The following is an 18,764-nucleotide window of genomic DNA, read 5'->3' as shown; positions in this document are numbered from 1 at the left end:
AAAGCTGCAGGGTGTCAGCTGCCTCCAGTTTCCTCTGAGTAAGCAAAGGAACAGGTCACATGAAACAGGTCAGGTATTTTGTGCTACTGCAGCCTTCTGTTAGAAATGAGCTTTCAGGTGATGCTGTGAAATTAGGATGTCATAACTGATGATTTTGTTTTATTGATCATGGGAAGGAAAATGAAACAAATGAAAAAAAACCAGGATGGAAGAAAGAGGTTAGACAATGTTCAAACAGTATACATAATCATTTTCCTTTTGAAAAATTACTCAGTTGTTGAGAAATAAACTTTCTTAATAGCAATAAAGGATCAAAATGAAACATAGCTATAATTTCATTATAACTAGTGTGGACACAAAATATTATGTCTGCATTTTGCTGTGTTTAAAACCAGATTAACCAGATTGTGGTTTTACCCAACTCCAGGCAACCTCTTTTTGCTGGACCGTCTTTTGTGGTATTTATTCCTCCTCCTTTTTCTGCAGCACTTGGCTCTGGAACTGTTTGTTTTAGGAAGCCATTTCCCTGCTGTAGAAAACAGACTACATTTAAAATTGTGTTTGTTAGGACATTCGCACCAGCTAGAGACAGCATATAAATTAACTAGGTTGTTACACTCAAGCCCGGGCTAGATTAGCCCTTGCAAGCAACAGGCGAGAGAAGAGTGCAGTCATATTAGAAAAGAAGCAAGGAAACAGCCTGTTATTTTCATACTTGTAGAAAGGATCCAGGACCACCCAGTCTCTTATGGGACAATTCAATAGTCTTTTGGGGTCACAGTTCCTGTCAGAAGTCTAGCTAGGAGTCTCTCTCCTCCCTGCCTCTGCCCTGGTTCTCTGCACTCAGGGACAGGACTGTGTGTAATTTCATATGACTTGTTCTAATATTAATATCTCCATGTGCAGTAGTTATTGCAGTGAGAATAAACTGTTATTTTTTATTTTAAATGGTTAATATTCATCAAATGTTTATGAAAATACTTAACCCATAATGATGACAAACACAGTGCCTAATAAAGATGGAAGTGAAGATCCTCTTTGTGAATATGTAATCAGAAGAGTAAAGAAAATTACATTAAAAAGACTTCATTATGCCATTAAATGTGTGAAATTACTTTTTCTTCTCCATTTTAATTTTAGCATATTTCTTCTTTTTTTTTTTTTCTTTTTAAATATCTCTGACACTTTCATGAGATGGGTACATAAAGGGGCACTGGCTGCTGTAGCAAGAAGAACTCTGACTGGTGGCATCCATCATTTGCATCAAAATATTAATTTCATCTATCATTAAGAAAAATCAACACCATTTCTACCAATGATTGTCATTTTTTTCCTTTATTTTCTGGAGGGAGAGAGAGACATCCTTATTTCAATTTCAAATGCAAGGCATTGTTTCAAAACCCTTGGTAAAGCTGCAGGCCCAGAATCATTCCCCCTCAAATCAGGGCTTTACTGGTGTACCAGCACACGTGCATGTGATTTTGCCTGACACCCCAGGGCTTGTAGGAGGCACTTCTGTAACTAACAGGATAAACTTCTGCTGTTTGAGATATAAAAGGAAGGGCTTTTGATCAGCTCCTTTAGGGCCGTCTATTGATACATGCAGACAAAACCAGACCTGCTAGTGCGTGTTCTCCTACCTAGGAAGCTGCTCAAAACTTCACAGGACCAGATCAGTCCTAAATGATGTGCAAGCTGCTGATGCCCATCTTGCAGAATTGCATTGTGATGGAAAACACCTACAACCTGAAGGAAGGAGCATGGTAAACCCCTACAGCCTGAAGGAAGGAGCATGGTTACCTACACAGGGGTTGTGACAAGCTTCTCTGAGGACAAGGTAAAAAGATGCCACTGAGCACAGCCCCTGTGGCCAAATATTCACAGGAAAGCACAAAGTGAGGTGCACCTGAAGGCCTGGAAGCCTCCCTAGCTGGCAGTGCCCAACCTCATGGATCTGCCAGGGAGAAGAGGCTGCACAGCTTCATTCTAAAGGCCAGCACAGCACCTGTGCTCTCAGGGAAGGCTTGGGAAGCAATTGCTTATGGATTTCTTCTAAGAAACAAGTAAAAGAAAGAAGAAAGCATTTATTTTAGTTGCATGTTAATTGCAGTGTTAATTTAAACAATTAATGTTAGCTTTTGGCAAGAAACTCTAGCAGCTCTGTATTTAAAATGCACCTTTATTCCAACAGCTCTCCAAAATAAATCATATTCTCTTCTATTTAGGCTCTCCTATTGTACCCTTCTCCTTGGCAGCCAAGTCTCACACCTCTACTGCACCACCCCAGGAATGTCACTTAGGCAGAGGTCTAGAGTATAGAACTATTGCTCTTACCAGAACCTTTTCTGAGAGGTATTAAAACTAACTCTGGCCCTTTACCCCTTCCCAAAGACAGGTCTTTTTGGTAAGATAGGCTTGCCAAATGTAAAACCTGATGGCTCTCAATTTATGAATAATTTGTAGATCACTGCATTTTTTTGTCCATTTTTTATTTTCAGAAATGTGGCTGCTGGGGACTTTGTGTCCTTTTACAGCACCCTCCTGCTAGCTCTCCTACAAAATCTAATGAGGGATTGTGATGAGAGGTGTCAGGCACAGGTATTCTTTGTATAAACAGCTTCTGAAGAAAGAAGACTTGAAGAGTTATGAGGGGGAGGAGGGTTCACAAACCAAACCTGTAATGAAGACACTTCCCAATCAAAATGTGATCAAAGAGGCTGCTGTCTTCTCTCAGCCTACTCCTTTCCATCTGAAACAGCTGATGAATGGTTATGTTGTGTTTGCAATTACAGTTCTCTGAAAGTGATAAATTATTGCGATTATTCCTAAATACAGGACTTTTACATGTATAATTAATACATAGAAGAGAATATCTGATAAGTGGTAGGCCACGTTCCAGTTCCTTTTACACCATAATAGATCTGGAGTAGCTCCAGCTGTCCCTGTTCATGGAAAGTGGCTGTTAAATTGGGCTTGCACACTTGGAATACCTTGCAGAAGTCTTCCATGTCTAAGCAACAGAGAATGCAGTACAGCTCATGCATTTTAGCCCCACATCCAAAAATCTCAATTCTAAGACTCTCTATCCTGATGATTGTCTGACAACCTTCTGAAGTGATAAGAGAGGGCTTATCTCTCACTGGTATGTCCAGTAGCAAGTCCTACCCTGCCAGCTTTTGGATCAGAGTGAAGCTTAGCCCTGAAGTCACCTTATTGCAATAAGACATGGGTATGGAGCATGTACCAGCTCACCAGCTGCTTGTGCCAAAGGACAAGATGTACAGCCTCTGCCATGAGAACCTGCTTCTCTCCTGCTGTCTGTCAGCACTGATGAAAAGCTAGTCCTACATTTCTTCCAGTTGAATGCTTTCCTAGAGCACAAATGCTGTGCTCAGAGCTCAAAGTCTGTGATGTAAGGCTGGCACTCACAGTGAAAAAAAAAATAAAAAAAAAAAACAAAAAAAGACAACCTAGAAAACCAACAACCCATCTCTAGACCCAGAGTCAGCATAAGAATAAGAACTTGTACAGTAATATAGTCTCTGGACACGGTTACCCATTAATGCCAGCTTTAAAGGTTAATGCAATTTAACTCGCTCTCAGCTATTACTCTGAAATAACATGCCAAAGCCTTCTCTATAAGCAGATAACAGATAAGGATGCTTTATGATAAACACCCACAATAAAGCTGCAGAACTTCACAGTGTTATGCTTGCAAGAGTGGCAGATTTGCCTTTATTTGTGCATGTGTGTGTATGAAGGAAAGCAGAGAGGAGAGGAGAGAAGAGATCTAGAAGTAGAATTCTTGGCTCTTAGACTATCAGATAGCTTGATAAATCTGTCTTGTGTGTGTTCCTTCTTGCCAATACAATGGAAATGAATTGACATATCACATGTCTGCTGCAAGTTAAGCTTCCTTCTGCACTGCCAGAAACAAAGGTGCTGCTCTACAACCCACTCATGAGAATATTTCTTGGGTTTTATTTATATATTTGTCTTTTTACAAGGCAAAACCCATCAACTTTACTGTGTAGCAGCAAAATGTAGAGCTTTATCTATTCCTCCACATTCTGTTTTAAAGTTCTGCATAATGCTTCAATGTTGAAGTTCTTCTTCAACACAATAATGAAAAGAAAAAGCATGATCGCATTTCACTAGAGAAAGTAGTGAGGCAACTTAGTGCAGGACTTACTTCATCTCTTTGTGGAATATACAGAAAATACATAAGCATACACTGCCTGGGGATTATTGTAACATCCCATTACTATTCCTAAAGCACTCCACTATCTTTCATTATATTCTTTAGCAGGTTAAAGGACAATATTTGCATGTCTATGGGACAATGAAATATTTTTATTAAAAAATATTAGCCTTACAATTTTAGGGCTCAAAAGAGACACTGTGGGTTTTGTAAGTCAAACATGTGCATATCCAGCACACACACATGCACACCCAAGCATGTGGGGAGTGCTAATTCTTAAATTACTGCCCCAAAAGCACCGCACCCTGAGGGACAGTCCACGAGTTCTGCTGCAGAGGGCCTGCCCAGAACTCATGAGACAGATCCAGCCACCCAGTGCCTTCCTTGCACTCAGGAACCCCTGGCCAGTGTGATGCTGTCAGTCCTGCTTTTGCCAAAACGCTGACATTAGCAAGCAGTGTCAGAGACTTGGCATGAAGCTGAGCGGTCGTGCAAAGCTAAAGCACGGTGATTTTGTACAGATGTGCCTTGCCTCAGCTTTCTGACTTTCCATTATTCCTTTGAATTACCTTTTCTACAAAGCTGATTATGTCTTTAAGTTTGCAGGGCAGTTGTCTTATTTTTTTTTTTCTCCCTCAAGAATTGTCTGTTGCTCCTCAGGATGCTTTCATTTTTTTCTTTTCAGCATCTCCCTTTTCTGCTTCACATTTTCTTTGCCTTTTTGCTGGAATATGACATTGCCTTGAAGAGGATTAATGTGATTCTGGGATATATCAGGCGGGATATTTTCAGAAAGGGAAGTATTTTAGTAGTACACTGATATGAGGAACTGAGGAGGCCTCACTTAAAATATTGTGGCAAATTTGGGTCACTTCTGGTCAAAAAAGGGAACATGATTCATGGAAAAGTGTTGTGAGGATGGTGAGGGGAAGTGGCAGACCTTTAGACAGTGTGTGTGGGAGGCTCAGTTAGACTTGCAAAAGAGAGATGAGAAAGAATGCAGTTTTTCTTCATAAATGTACTCTTTGTAAATACCAGGATTGAGAACTGTTTCAGCTGAAGTGAAGCAGTGCTAAAAGATCAGATGAGTATAAATTAGCTGGAAAATCAGGAGAAGGTTTCTAAACTTCAAAGGAATGAAGTTCTGGTCTTCCATACAGGATAACAAGGGCAAGGAACTTACATAATTAAAAAGTAGAGCTTGCTGAGTTCATAGAAGGAATTACACTGCATTTGTATTTTAATTAATTAATTTCATGCTTCAGAGCTCCCACTGACCACTACTGGGTTAAAGAAGGAAGTCCCTTCATTTCCCAGTTCTTTATTCTCTCAGATGTGTCTGTAACAATGGGAGGAATGAGGAGTGGGGAGAGGGCAGATTGATCTTCCTTTGAAGCATTAAATTACCCAAACAAGAAATTATCCAAGGCTAAAGACAGAATAGTCAGTGGGTTATGCTGGTTCTCCTAGTGGTACTGCCTGACTGATGTGTCTTGAATTAAAAGCATTGATTGTATGTAGCATTGGGAAAGATTTCTTCTGGACTGAGGAGCAAGTGTTGTTTAGAGTGACTGCCCCTGTGCTCTTCCTCTTCCATAGTCAAGTTGAGCACGATGGATTCTCAAGAAATATCAGAATATGCCAACCTGCCTGCAACTGCAAGAGACTGAGTCCTTCCCAAAGCCCTTCATTCTTCCCATTGTCTTGGCTGGACATGTTGTAATCACTGCAGCATTTCCTCTTTTGCATCAAGTGTTGTGAGGTTCCAGTGTTTTCTGATTTAGAATGGGAATGGGGATTGAAGCAGAAGTTATGGATGTTTTTCAATTAAAGTGTCTTCCATTGTTGTCTGTAGTATTTGGAGGCTGGAATTGATAATCCATACGGTTGCCTTCTATTCAATGTCTGCTCAGTGAATGTTTTCTCTCCTCCTTATTTTTGCAACTGCCTTTGAATTATTTCAGTTATTTCCATGTGCTTTTATACTTGCTCCCCTTTCTTTTTCCTGCTTTGCTGACCTTCCACTTTTGATTTCTTCACCCATTCCCTGCTGGTTAATTTTGTCTTGTTCCTACTTCCCTCCTTCTGTCTGTCAGCCCCTTTCTCTAGAGTGTGTCTGTTGCAGCTAAAATATCTCCTGGAATTCAGTAGAAATAAAAAAGGCATAAATTTAATTTCCCTTTTTTTCCTTATCCCTGTGGAATAACTCTTTTAATGCACACTGAGTGGGGGCATGCAACAGCACTGCCACATCATTCTTTTGACCTTCACATCTGTCTGGGCAGTTCTGAAGTGGGGAAACAAGAATCTTTGTGCATGTGTCCTGGATAATGACAGGTATCAGACAGAGAAGGCTCTGGATCTTCCACTTGATGTTCTTATGCCAAGAAGTTCTGCTGACTAGCATCAGGCTGCTATCATATTTATTCCTCTCACATGGCTGCCAATGTGGTGAAGCTGTGGGCTTAGATAACACCAAGCTTCTGATGATGCCCGTGGACCCTGCTTTTCCATGGTAGCCTTTTATTCTGGGGAATAAATCCTCCTTCTGTAGTGCTTTCTCTGGAAAGCAGCAGTGAAGACATGTCCAAAGGACCTGCTGGCTATCTTGGCTAAATACATTTTCAGTAGAAAGAGTTCTGAATTTTTCCACAGAAATCTTTCTACTACATTCCATTGGAAATTTTGACTTATCAGAAACCAGATATTTTCTTGTAATGAACAGGTTTCAATGAAACTTCTGTTTGGAAAATTTTCCCAGAAAAGGAAAGAGCTCTGCTGCAGAATATGTATTAATCAACTCCTCAGTTTATGAGAGAGAGACAACTTCAGGCCCCCATCCCTCACATTTGAGACCAAAAACTCATATGCTATGTGAACTACATCTCACAGAATTTCCTCAGTTACAGCATTATCTGTTAGGAGCTAAATTCTTATTCAGATTGACAAAGTACATCATATAGCAAGAAATTAAAGATGTTGTATCACATAAACATCTACTTTACCTATAGATCTGTATATATTGTGTCAAAAAACTACTGAGGAAAGAATGAGTAAGACACATACTACTTGGACAAGAGGGAAAATTAAAATAAGAGAAAAAAAGCACTTTAACTCATACAATGTCAAGGCTTAGCAGTATAACATCCAGTAAAAGGACATGAAAATACAAAATTAGGTTTTAATGGGAAACCTAGCTCTTAAAGATGGTGAGGGAAGATGAGCAAATGATGATGCAACAAAGTAGAACCATCATTCCTTGATGGAAAATACTTTCTTTCATCAGCATAATCTCAATGAAACAAGCAGGTACATACAGACTTCAGCATACCTGAAGTAAGAAGGGTCCTATATCTAGTATCACAAATCCGTCCCTTCCTTTTTTGCAAAGGATAGTTTCAGCCTTGTGAGAGGCTGGTTGCTTCAGAAAAGCTGTTTCCAGAGATTTTATCTGATTTAACTGACCGACCAGAGGCGAAATGCCCTGTGAGATCCCACATTGCAAGCAAGCAGAAGCCTTGGAGCCCCTTGGCTAAAACTGTTCAATTCAGCAGCCAAAGAACTGGGGAAGAAACTCATACCATCCTATGTGGTGATGGTTCATTAGGAAATTTTTGAGCTGGCCCAACTTCACATGTGCAAATAACCAAGGAGTGAGTCAATGCATGATTTCTCAGTGCTCTTGCACAGAAGGTGCCAGCTGTGACTATGGAGTGAGAAATGCCCTCCTGCTTATTCTATTGCTGGGAGACAGCATATTCTCAGTGGGACTCTGGACCTAACAAGACAGCCCCAAGCAATGTCTAGGGAACAGGCAAGTGCAGACAATGCACTCAGCTCTGTAGTCAACTAAAGAAGTTGTGCCTTCTGTCTGTGCCTTCTTCTAAACATTTATGCCTTCTAATCTCAATATGGCTGCTGAGCCTTCAGCTTGCACATCTCTCAGGCTATAGCAACCACCCCTCCAGAGACTTTTTAAAGAATTGAGTGATTTCTTAGGGTTGTTCTGAAACAGATTGATTTAACTCCTTTCTGCCTGAAACTGAAACTCTCTTAATTGATAAAGCAGGAGGAAAAATGCCAGGTCAACAGAAAATTCTGACATTCTCCATCTGCCCAATGAGAAATGAACAAAAGCAATGACAAGAAAACAGATGTCAGACATATAACCTGTTCCATCATATTTCTGTCCCTTCATCAGGTCTTCTTCCTATGTGGTGTCATGAATGAGAAGAGAAAATATTCGGGAGGAGCTAGTGCACAGAAAATCAGAGGGTACGCATCATGACAGGTGAGAGTCAAGACAAACTTCCAGAGATCCTATTTTAGTATGTTTTAAAGACCCTGGCTTGGTTTGTCTCTACTCCTTCTGACAATTTCACACCTGTTCTCTCTGTCCTCTAAATCCTGTTGATGACAAGACACCACATATTGCATTTCCACTGTAAATCAGGAGCTGAAAGCTGTAGTGAATGAACTTGGGGATTGTTCTCTCAATATAACTTTTCTTCTCTTGCATGGCCTCAGGTGAATTAATTTTTTTTTTAAGTCCTAGAAATTGCTTGCTTAGAGACTTGTAGCTTCCAGCCACCAAAGTCCCGGATGGCTCTTCTTAATTGTCCATATAAATTGCTTTCTATTTTGGACACCATGAATATCTCAACAGCATCTGCTTCTCCCTTCTGGGCACCACCAAATCTGCATGATATTTCCCCCAAAGAGGCCAGGTAGAACTCTTTCCCATTGTTGAAAAAATAAAGAAATAAAGGATTTTACACGAAGGACAAGCAGGAGCCCCACCACACTCAGCAGGTCAAAATGCAATAGGGTCTGGTATTATGCCAAAAGGAGGAAGATGCCAAACAGGACTAAGTCTGTTCATAGTCACCTTCCAGACAGAGAGAGAATCATCATGCTCAACAGAATTTTTCACCAGGAGCTTTTTCGGTACATTGCTTTGCAGCAATGTCTGTACCAGACATAGACAGAAAATAAATGTATGTATAGCTGAAACTGTGAGAGGATTCCAAAGGATGGCTACGGGACACTTATCTTCTTAAACTCTGTTCCAGTAACTTCCACTCTGCAATCTCAAAGTACATTTGCAACTGACGTTGACTAGACTACAGTTTGCTACATGGGAGAATTAGTTATTGTTCACTTTATTTTACTGATGAAGAAAATGAAATAGAGAGAGGGAGATTAAGCAATGGCTTTGGTATCTCATGCAAGTCAATGGCAAAGCCAAGAACACTACTGACACTTCTTAACTTTCAAAGTAAGCACAGTACCACCTTTCCTAAAGAAAGTCTTCCAGGGAGTCTTAAATAGACAAGACTGATTCAAAAGTAGTTGAAAATGTGTGTCCTGAGCACACTTGGTACCATCAGGGTGCACTATCACATGCACTCTGGGACTAGGTCTGCACTGGTAAAGAACTAACTTACAGTGAGCTCATGTAAACCAGAGTTTTCTGTGAATGAGTACAGAACAATTTGGATTAGCAAACACAGAGTCAAAAATATTTCTTCTTATTTTCTTTAACATAGACAGCTCTGTGAGAAAATGTGTGTCCTACATGTCATTCTGGGAAATGCTGGGCATCTCAGAAGGTGTCCTACTCCAACATCACATAGCCCCCAGTCCTCCCCTTCTGTCTGCCAGCCTGACCTTTTGTTAGGAAATATGGCAAAAGCTTTGCCCAGCTGATACGGCTGCAGGCATGAAAAGGAAGAGTGAGAAGCTGCCAGACACAGTGCCAATCTTATTATTATGAGTCAAAGCTGCATTTTCTGCTTGGCATATAACTGTGCTTTGGACTAGATAGGTATAAATTGAAGATTGGCTACAGCATAAATGTTCATTAGCTTGAAACTAAAACAAAGCTAAATTATCAGAGTCAGGGAGGGACTGTTTTTCTAAGCACTGTGTTGGCAGTGCCATCTGAGTGCCTCTGCATTATGCTGTTTTCATGTCACTCTTTGGAAGGAAAAGATAAAAAAAAATATGTAGCATGGAGGAAAGAAATGCTTAGAAGAATGTGCTGATTTTCTTTTTACTGGTCACTCTGTTGTCTCCCTGCACTGTCCCTTGCTATTTGTTCAGGCTCTGAGTGCTAAAGAAATTGCAGAGGCTGAGTTTGGGAGAGGTAGACCACAAGTGCCAGAGAAGACAAAATCAAGTGATTTGCTGAGAATACCAGACGGTAGTGGTGTTTGCTGTTTTTCTGCTGAGAGCTCTTCAAAGTCACCTTTTTTCCAGTATAGATTGATATTGGCCAAGGAGGTCCTATTTTATTCCCTCACAGCTAGCAGTTTCGGCATTGACAGCTTTTCTTTCTCTATTTCTGACCAGACAGCCTTCTTCTCACAAATACCCAATTTAACTCTCTACATGTAGCATAGATACCCCTGCTCCCTACTTTTGATATATTTCTGGGTTTTTACATAGCACAAGGTGCAGTCCTTTGGATCCCTCAGCCTTACTTATATTTGCTGTCCATCATGCTGAGAGCCCTATTCCTGTTCATTTTACCCATTCTATCACCCTTCCATTGTCTGACTTGGATCAATCCAGAAGCTGACAGTAGGCCACCTTTAGAAAAATGATGTTTCTTTCCTCTGTCTCCTTTACAGCTTGAAGGTCCACACCCTCGTGATCTAAGGCTCTTTTGGAGGTTGTGTTTTTGAAAGCATCGTGTGCTACAGCTCCTGTGCTCAGCCAGGCATGTGACTAAATATTACTTGGGATTGGAAAAGGGCTCCACTTTTTTGTCTTTCTGTCTTTGCCTGGATACTGTGAATGAGAGTAGCTTTTATGAAGGCTTGGTTATGTTGTGTCATTTCAACTCCTGTGTCTGTAAGTATCATTTTATAGCATCTAGTTAATTTTGTTATAGGTATTATGACATAATAAATAAATAAAATATTATGACTTAGTGACTGCAATGCTGATTCTGTTAACAGGATTATTCTCTCTCTGTTACCTATATTTGTTTAAAGTGGCTTCATTTAACATTTATGTAAGCTTTGGTGCAGAGAAAATATGTTACAAGAGTTTGTCCTAAGGGATCCTTAGAGAACTAACAGCTACACTGTCTATGGAAGCAGATAATGCTAAACACTGATGTGAAAAAATATCATCTAGGTCACTTAAAATCATTTTTACACACTTGTTTTGCAATAAAACTCCATGAAAGTTAATGTCAGTTTATTCTTTTGCCTCTCTGTTTAAGGCAAAGAGGTAAAAGCATTACCTGGGCACATGGTAGAAGATGAATGACATCACATTGATTTGATACAGCTCCAGCAGAGTAAATTGCATTACTCCAGTTGTGGTACATGAAGAAAGTTCACTTTTTTTGCTCAGCTGACTTCTCTGCCCTACTCCATCAGTGGATTCCAGACTGAACCTCGCCTTAGTCACCTTCCCTTACAGTGAGAGAAAAATTCAATGCCAGTCTGCAGAGGTGGGAAAAAAATAAAATAATAAAACCCCAACATAAATCAGAAAATCTTCTGTTCATCTTTATGTTTATTTCTCATTATGTGGCTTTAGGCTTCATCTCATTATTTATTTGTACTGTGCTTTTCCCACCTGATAAGTTGGATTGATGCTAATAATTATCTGCTACATTCTGTGTTATGCTAAGAGCCTGCAACAGGTACATGTGAAAATGGCAATTCTTATTACTACAAATATTTATTTTCTTCTAGATGCCTCAGAACAGTTCCCCTTTATGGAAACATGTATTAGTTTGCTGTTACTACCTTGGGATCAAACATTTTTTCAAAGATAAAAACATGTATATTCACCTCAAGTTTGGATGCCAACAGGCTGTTATGCTCTAGGGATAATAATTCGAGGTAAGGAAAGTAATTTGTTCCTGAAAGTGTGAGATCACTCTCAACTCACACTGTTTTGGGATTATGCTTCATATTCCACAGTAAGTAAATAATGCTTTGGGATATCAAGAAAAATCCAGAAAAAAACACACACTATAGGGCAGCAAGAGAAAGAATTAGGAACACATAAAATTCAGAGTCAGAAATAGCCTAGAGAAAAAGATCAATGAGACAATTGTGGGAGAACTGGTTTTGTTTTACTTAAAAAAGGCAAAACTAAAACGTTAGCAAAAGTCTTCAAGACCATAAGACGTTGTGGAAAAGACAAAGAATAGAAGAGATTCCCATGGCCATGATGGATAGGACAAAGAAGTAATGTGTTTAAATTGCAGTAAGAAAGGTTCAGGTAACACAAACATTGCTTCAGGAGTAGTGCAGACTCTGTCATTGGGAGTCTTTTAGAACACATTAGATAAATAAGTTTCAGTAATGACACAGGTGTATTTGATTCTGATCTGAAGTCAGGAAGGTGGACTAGATAACCTGTCATGTCCCTCTCAGTCCTCTGAATAAGGCAAAAGAATTTGATACCTTGAGTGTAGTAAGAATGTTGTTGCAGCTGTGATGGCCTAAGGATATCAGCAAGACAATGTTTTATCAGATAGACTGAAACAGGTCTTTTATTACACTAGGTTTAGATCTAGAAGAGACACTATAATTTGAAATTTTCTGCTTCCAATCTGAAAATAACAGGACTCATGTCTTTTTTTTTTCCACACCATTTTTCTCTCTTTACCTATGAAAAGATGCTAACTTTCCCTGCAATCTTTGCCTTGTTCAGTCCATTTCTTCCAAAGACCTAAGGGTATCTGGGGAAAGATTTAGCATTCCTACAGTATCTTTGTTCTTCAGAACGGATTGTAGGAATGACTTTTGTAAGTGATTTTGAACAACAACTACTGGTCAAAATGGTCTATTCAGAATATTTGGGTTTCATTTCAGCTCTATTTGCAGTTGTTCAAGTGAAGCATGTGATATTTCATCCCTTTTCAGTTTGCACAAATCTACAGGTGTGTCTCTCATGATGTGAAAGACTTTGAAAGGCATTGAAGTACATTTGGCTTTTAAAGTGTTCAGAAGACAAAAAAAGAAAAAAAAAAGAAAAAGAAAAAGAAAAAATACCAATAAAGGACTGATCACACCAAAGTGTGTTTGAAAAGTACCTATGTTGAAAGACAGTTTGTAAGGATAAGAATCAGGTATCTATCAGTGACAATTTTTTTCCTGCAGTATTATCCAAGCTTTTAGGATCTGCTTAACTGTGTCATACCTGTTCTGGGGACATCATTTTGTGCTGAAAGAGGACCTCACTTGTCATTTTTATTTGAGGTCATTGTGTCAGGATATATTCCTTTCCTGCCATCCGAAGATCCATCTCTCTTAGAGTTTCTCAATGCCCAGCATTGCTGTAAACACCTATTCCCACCCACAGAATATATATCTTTTAGCTCTGCAGAAAGACATTTCATAATACAGGATTGGAAAGAGAGAATGAGTTGTCATGGGAAGGAGTGAAAGATGGTTTCTTGTTTACTACCAGTTCTCCAAACTCTAAGACTGGAAAATCAGCAGCTTGGACTAAGTTGCATCTGCCATAATTGCATAACTAGTTCAAAAACCACAGAGAATTTGTGGGTTTGAAACAACCTCATATGCCTGGAAACCTGGTACTAGATTGACAAAATTCAGAACCGTCTGCGACCAGAAAAAGTAGGTAGGACCAGTAAAAGAAGACTTAGACAAAGAGACAATTCACACTGTTCAGACAGACAAATTCCTTCAACCAAGTTCATCTCATCCCATTCACACTTAGAACTTCTTTCAATTTTAAGAGAAAGACAGGACATTTTACTGAAAAAGTGGGATAAAAGCATCCTTTGTGTAGTATCCTAAAAGTAGTTTTAGGCCTGAATAACCCTAGATGTTATGAGAAGGGGCTGCATGTGAAGCTGCAGTTGGGTGTGGACTTGCCTAGGAAATCTCAAGACATTGGCTTAACCAGTTGTGCTCATGAATTGAATCACAATAACTTTGTTCTCTGATGTACAACACGTGCCATGTAAAGCACAAGCCTCTGAGTTCTCTGTCAAAGTGGACAGAGACAATGTGTTTTCATTGCAACAGTGAGCTTCCAGTCAAGAAGAGATACTGTGAAAACACAGATGGGCATCTGAGCACTTATGCAAATATCAGCCTAATATCCAAGCATCTGCCCCATGCTGGTTGTCTGCTTCCATCCTTGTTTCAGGATTTGGGAACTTTCCAGAAAAGTATGCACTGGCACTAGCAAGGCATTACTTATTCCCATGGGTAGAACAGCACATTCCATCTGATTTTAAGACTTTCATATTCTCTAACAAAATATGGTTTTCATTTTGCTTTTTTCCCTCCTCTTTTTAAATACATGTAGACAGCAAATTCACATTTATACCAAGATTAGCAGTGCTGAAGAAATAAACCTGGTACCAGGAATGAAATTCATAAGGCCTGGGACCATCTGTGGAAGAACCACCCTAAGAAATATCAATATTTGTCACATTATCATCCCTTGGTACCAAGAAAATTCCATCTCTTGACCAGTGAAGTATTCCTGTAATTACAGACCCTGAGCATGGCAAAGAACAGCATCTGAAATGGGGAGCCTTCAGCAGCATTTATAGTATCTTCAGCCCAGTCTATGAGGATAAAGAACAAATCAAGAAAGTTGCTGTAAGCTCTGAGGGGAGTCAGTATGGGCAGCAGAGGACAAAAAAGACATGTTCAGAGTTGTTCATATTGCTGCAGGGAGCTGTACCAGCTGAAGTCTCCAAAGGGTCATCACAGTCCTGTAATTCAGACAGAAGGCAACAAAAACCTGGCTACCCAAGGCCAGGACACGTTGTGCCAGATTGGGAAGGAATCTTCTAGCCAAATGGGGATAGCAGAGATCTCTACCTCAGTGTGCTCTGTCCATGTGAGAGGCTCTGGGGCTTTTCTTAGAGCACTGCCTGAACAGACGGTTTGTGACTGTTCACAGTATGCAAAGGCTGACACAGAGGGTCTATAAACTATTCATAGTGCTTTCTTTTGCCTGCCAGCATAATCTCCATCTTCCTTGGGTTCAGCTTGCACAATCTGTTCTTCATCCACAAAGGCCATCATATCCAAGAGGTGAGCCACCCTGATCTAATGGGCTCAGCATAAGCAAGGAATTAAAGCAGATTTTTCTAGGTCTAAAACTGAGGCTTGTGGGTTCACATTCTTCCACCAGATGTTTGCCAGGAGTTCACTGAGAACTGCTCCAAGGGGTCTTTGTAGGTGGAGCCATGAAGGCTAGATGAGTTTTAGTATGGAGCTATAGGATACTTGCCAAGGCTACACATTACACAATCAGAATAGGTTATGCCCAAGCTGGATACTTGTCTTTATTTTCCGACATTAGGCTCCATTCTGTCCTTATGAATGCTATTCAATTTTCATTAGCTGTGTGCTTCTTCTCCTACCTCTTCTGCTGTAGGACCTTGAATTATTGAGGTTGCATTTGTTGAGGTGGATGTTTTAAGTGAAAAGGGTTGGATTGAGATGTAGGTATAGGTCTGGCACAATGCTGCACTTCACAAGCTGTAACCAACAGATCCCTCAGGGCTGAAATATATCACTTCACTCTCTTTGAGGTGCAGCAATCCACAGATTTCAGATCCAGATCTGAGCTGTCAGTATAACCTTAGCACAGCAAGTTCCATATAAGCTTGTAGTTTAAACTGCCTTAAAGAAAGAGATGATGAAGAGACTTATGATGAAATGGGGGGATATGGCTGGACAATGTTTGAAGGATTAAAAAGAAATTTAAAAGAGGAAGTCAACAGAATGAAAATTATTTCCTGGTCAAGCCAAAAATGCAGGGGAAAAAAGATCTTGTTTGGATGAAACCAGAAAATGTGGCATGGATCAAGAAATAAGCTGTTTATTTCACTGTAGCCTGAGAGATTTAATTTATGTGTCCAGTGGTTCCTTTGAATGTCAATGTCATGTTTTGTTTTGAGTTATTTAAAAAAAAAAACAAAAAAACAAAAAAACATATATATATATATATATATATATCTATATATCTTCTTGTTTTTTCTGCTGGGTAGATCAATTCTTAAAAGAGTATGAAAAGGTTAAGGTTTGTTTAGGAAATGTCAAAGTGAAATATTTCAGTGTATTAAAAACTTTTTAATGAAAATATCTCATTAGAACTCCTCCATTACCCAGGTTTCCTGTTTATTTATTGCAAGAACTTTCCCTAAGGACAGGGTAGAATACTAAGAAAGGTGGTTTAGTCAAACCTATTTGCTACATCAGGATGAAACAGGAAAGTGTTCTTCTCTCCCTAGTCTCTATATTTTAAAGCCATTTTACCATTCGTCGTGATGTTATTTTCCTTTTTTAGGGTGAACTATCAGTTTGTCATTTTGGTGTTCACTTTTAAATCATTAATCCTACTTACATTTCTGCCATGTAAGCCATAATTTAGCCCAGCCTAAGACTTATTCTGTGTAGATCTTCTGTAGCTCTAGGCAACAAGGTGAAATCTGATTGCAGGTTGTAATATCTCCAAAACCCAGCTACAGTACTTGCGAGCTTTGCTTTGGCTCAGAGTATTTTTCATTCAGGAACAAAAAAATTGTAGAGACATAATATTTTGAAGTTTTGCCAAAAGCTCCTGGAGTGACCTTAGGGAGACCACTGGTAGGCTTTTTGCATTGGTTCTCCATCTGTAAAATGGAGACAAATGACAACGAACTACACCACCAGGGGGTATTTTCAGGCTAAATTATTTAATGTTTCCAAGGCTCTCAAAGCGTATAGTGGTGAGCTCAGTAGAAAAGACATTTTACATAAACCCATTACACAGGCCTATGCAATTAGAAATTATAATAAACCTTTTCTATTCATGTGCAGGAGACAGTTTTTAAATATTAATAATGTGGTAGGGTTTGGGGGGAGTTCTGATGATGTTGTTTTTCCAAATGCCAGATGTGCTTGCTGCCACTGCCTCTTCCTCCAAAATGAAGAAGAGCAATGGGAGCTCATCTGAAAAAGCAAAGCCACTACAATATTTACATCTTACATCAGTACAGAGAGAACTTCAGCTCACCAGAAATGGCACCTTTAACCTCCATTAACAATTTTGTAGAGACAAAACAGTTGTTGCTAATCTGGACTGACTTTGGGATGTCCTAGACAGTGTTGTTCACACCTGAGTTTCTTTGTTACCAACATGAAAAAATCTAAGAAAGAGTTTTCCTGAAGACAATGTCTCATCTTAATATAATGGTGTCTCCAAGGCTCTTCTTTCTTTCAGGGATTTTATTTTCTTTAGCAGAGCACAAAGCTGCAGCCTGGAGTTTGGCTGCCAGCAGCACCCCTCCCTCCTGCTGTGTACTTCATAATTGAAAGCTGTAGCCAGAAGCTCAGATAGCTCAATTTGGGGATACCCTCACTGCAGATTTCTGTTGTGCCCTCTTCCTGCATCCTTGGTCAATCCTTTCATGCACTGTGGCCAAGTGCATTTTCACTCACGGGCTTTACAGGAATGTGCTGTCATACCAAGTGGGGATTGATGATGCTGGTGGACACTCAGGGGGAGGACGGATGGCACAGAGATAGCAGAGGTGCAGAACACACATGCAGCAAATCATTTGGCTGCAGACTGGGGAACAGAAGCCAGAAATGAAGCTACACATTTCTTGTTAAGCCACCTCATGTGGGCACAGACCCATGAACTTGCTTCAATGACCATGTTCTCTGTGGTAATCAGCCATGAAAGGAGATAAATATCCCCCAAGTGTGCTGAGCATTTGCCCAGAAGGTCTAAAGACTGCAGGATTGCAAAGTCTTTGCAGCGCTCAGTCCGTAATGAACACATCGTCAATACTTACAGGCAACGTGGACATGGCCAAGAATAAAAGTCTGGCTGAGGAGCTGATCCAAAGTCTTCTAAAGTCTATGGGTGTTCTTCTAAGGACTAGTGCGAGATCCCTCTTAGGAAGGTAGGCAGGGTAGAAAGCACACTATTCCCCTGCGCTGTGGCATTTGCAAGAGAATGCTGCCATCACAGCCAGCCAAATTGTTACACGTGTTTTTGAGGAGCTGGAGAACCTGTCTGCTGTGCTTCAATGGAGCTGACTGCATACAAGTCTAATCCTCTTACAATTTCAGTCGGTGGAAGTGCTCACACTGATTTCAAAATAACCAGGGGTTTGGCTCAGAGTGACTACTGACCATCACAATGGCACAGCTTTAGCTTACCTTACAGAGGGTGAAGAGAGCAGAAAAGAAAGGGGTGGTGATAGGGAACAAAAGGACAGAGCTTAAAGTTAGCTCCTGCTGAAAATGATGTGTAATAGCTGCGCTTGGATGAGTTTTTCCAAAGCACAGAAACAAATCTACACCCTGCCTAAACAACATGAGCTTTGCTCATCCTGTAAATAGGAAGGCAGAACAAGAAGGCTCTAATTGTCTTGCAATAGCCCTCCCCGAAGCTGCAGCATTCTTTACCTGTAGTCAAGCAGCTCCCGTAAAAGCCTCAGCTCTTTTCCTGCATTTGCACACATCAAAGAAATGACTCCCAGTGTGATCCTCACAAGCAAAGTGTCCTAATGATCAATGCGGGAGAATGGCAAATGTGCTTGGCA

Source organism: Oenanthe melanoleuca, chromosome 1 (assembly GCF_029582105.1).
Source record: "Oenanthe melanoleuca isolate GR-GAL-2019-014 chromosome 1, OMel1.0, whole genome shotgun sequence".
In the NCBI taxonomy this organism is placed as follows: domain Eukaryota; kingdom Metazoa; phylum Chordata; class Aves; order Passeriformes; family Muscicapidae; genus Oenanthe; species Oenanthe melanoleuca.
The sequence above is the reverse complement of the archived record's forward strand: the minus strand, read 5'-3'. Positions refer to the sequence as shown.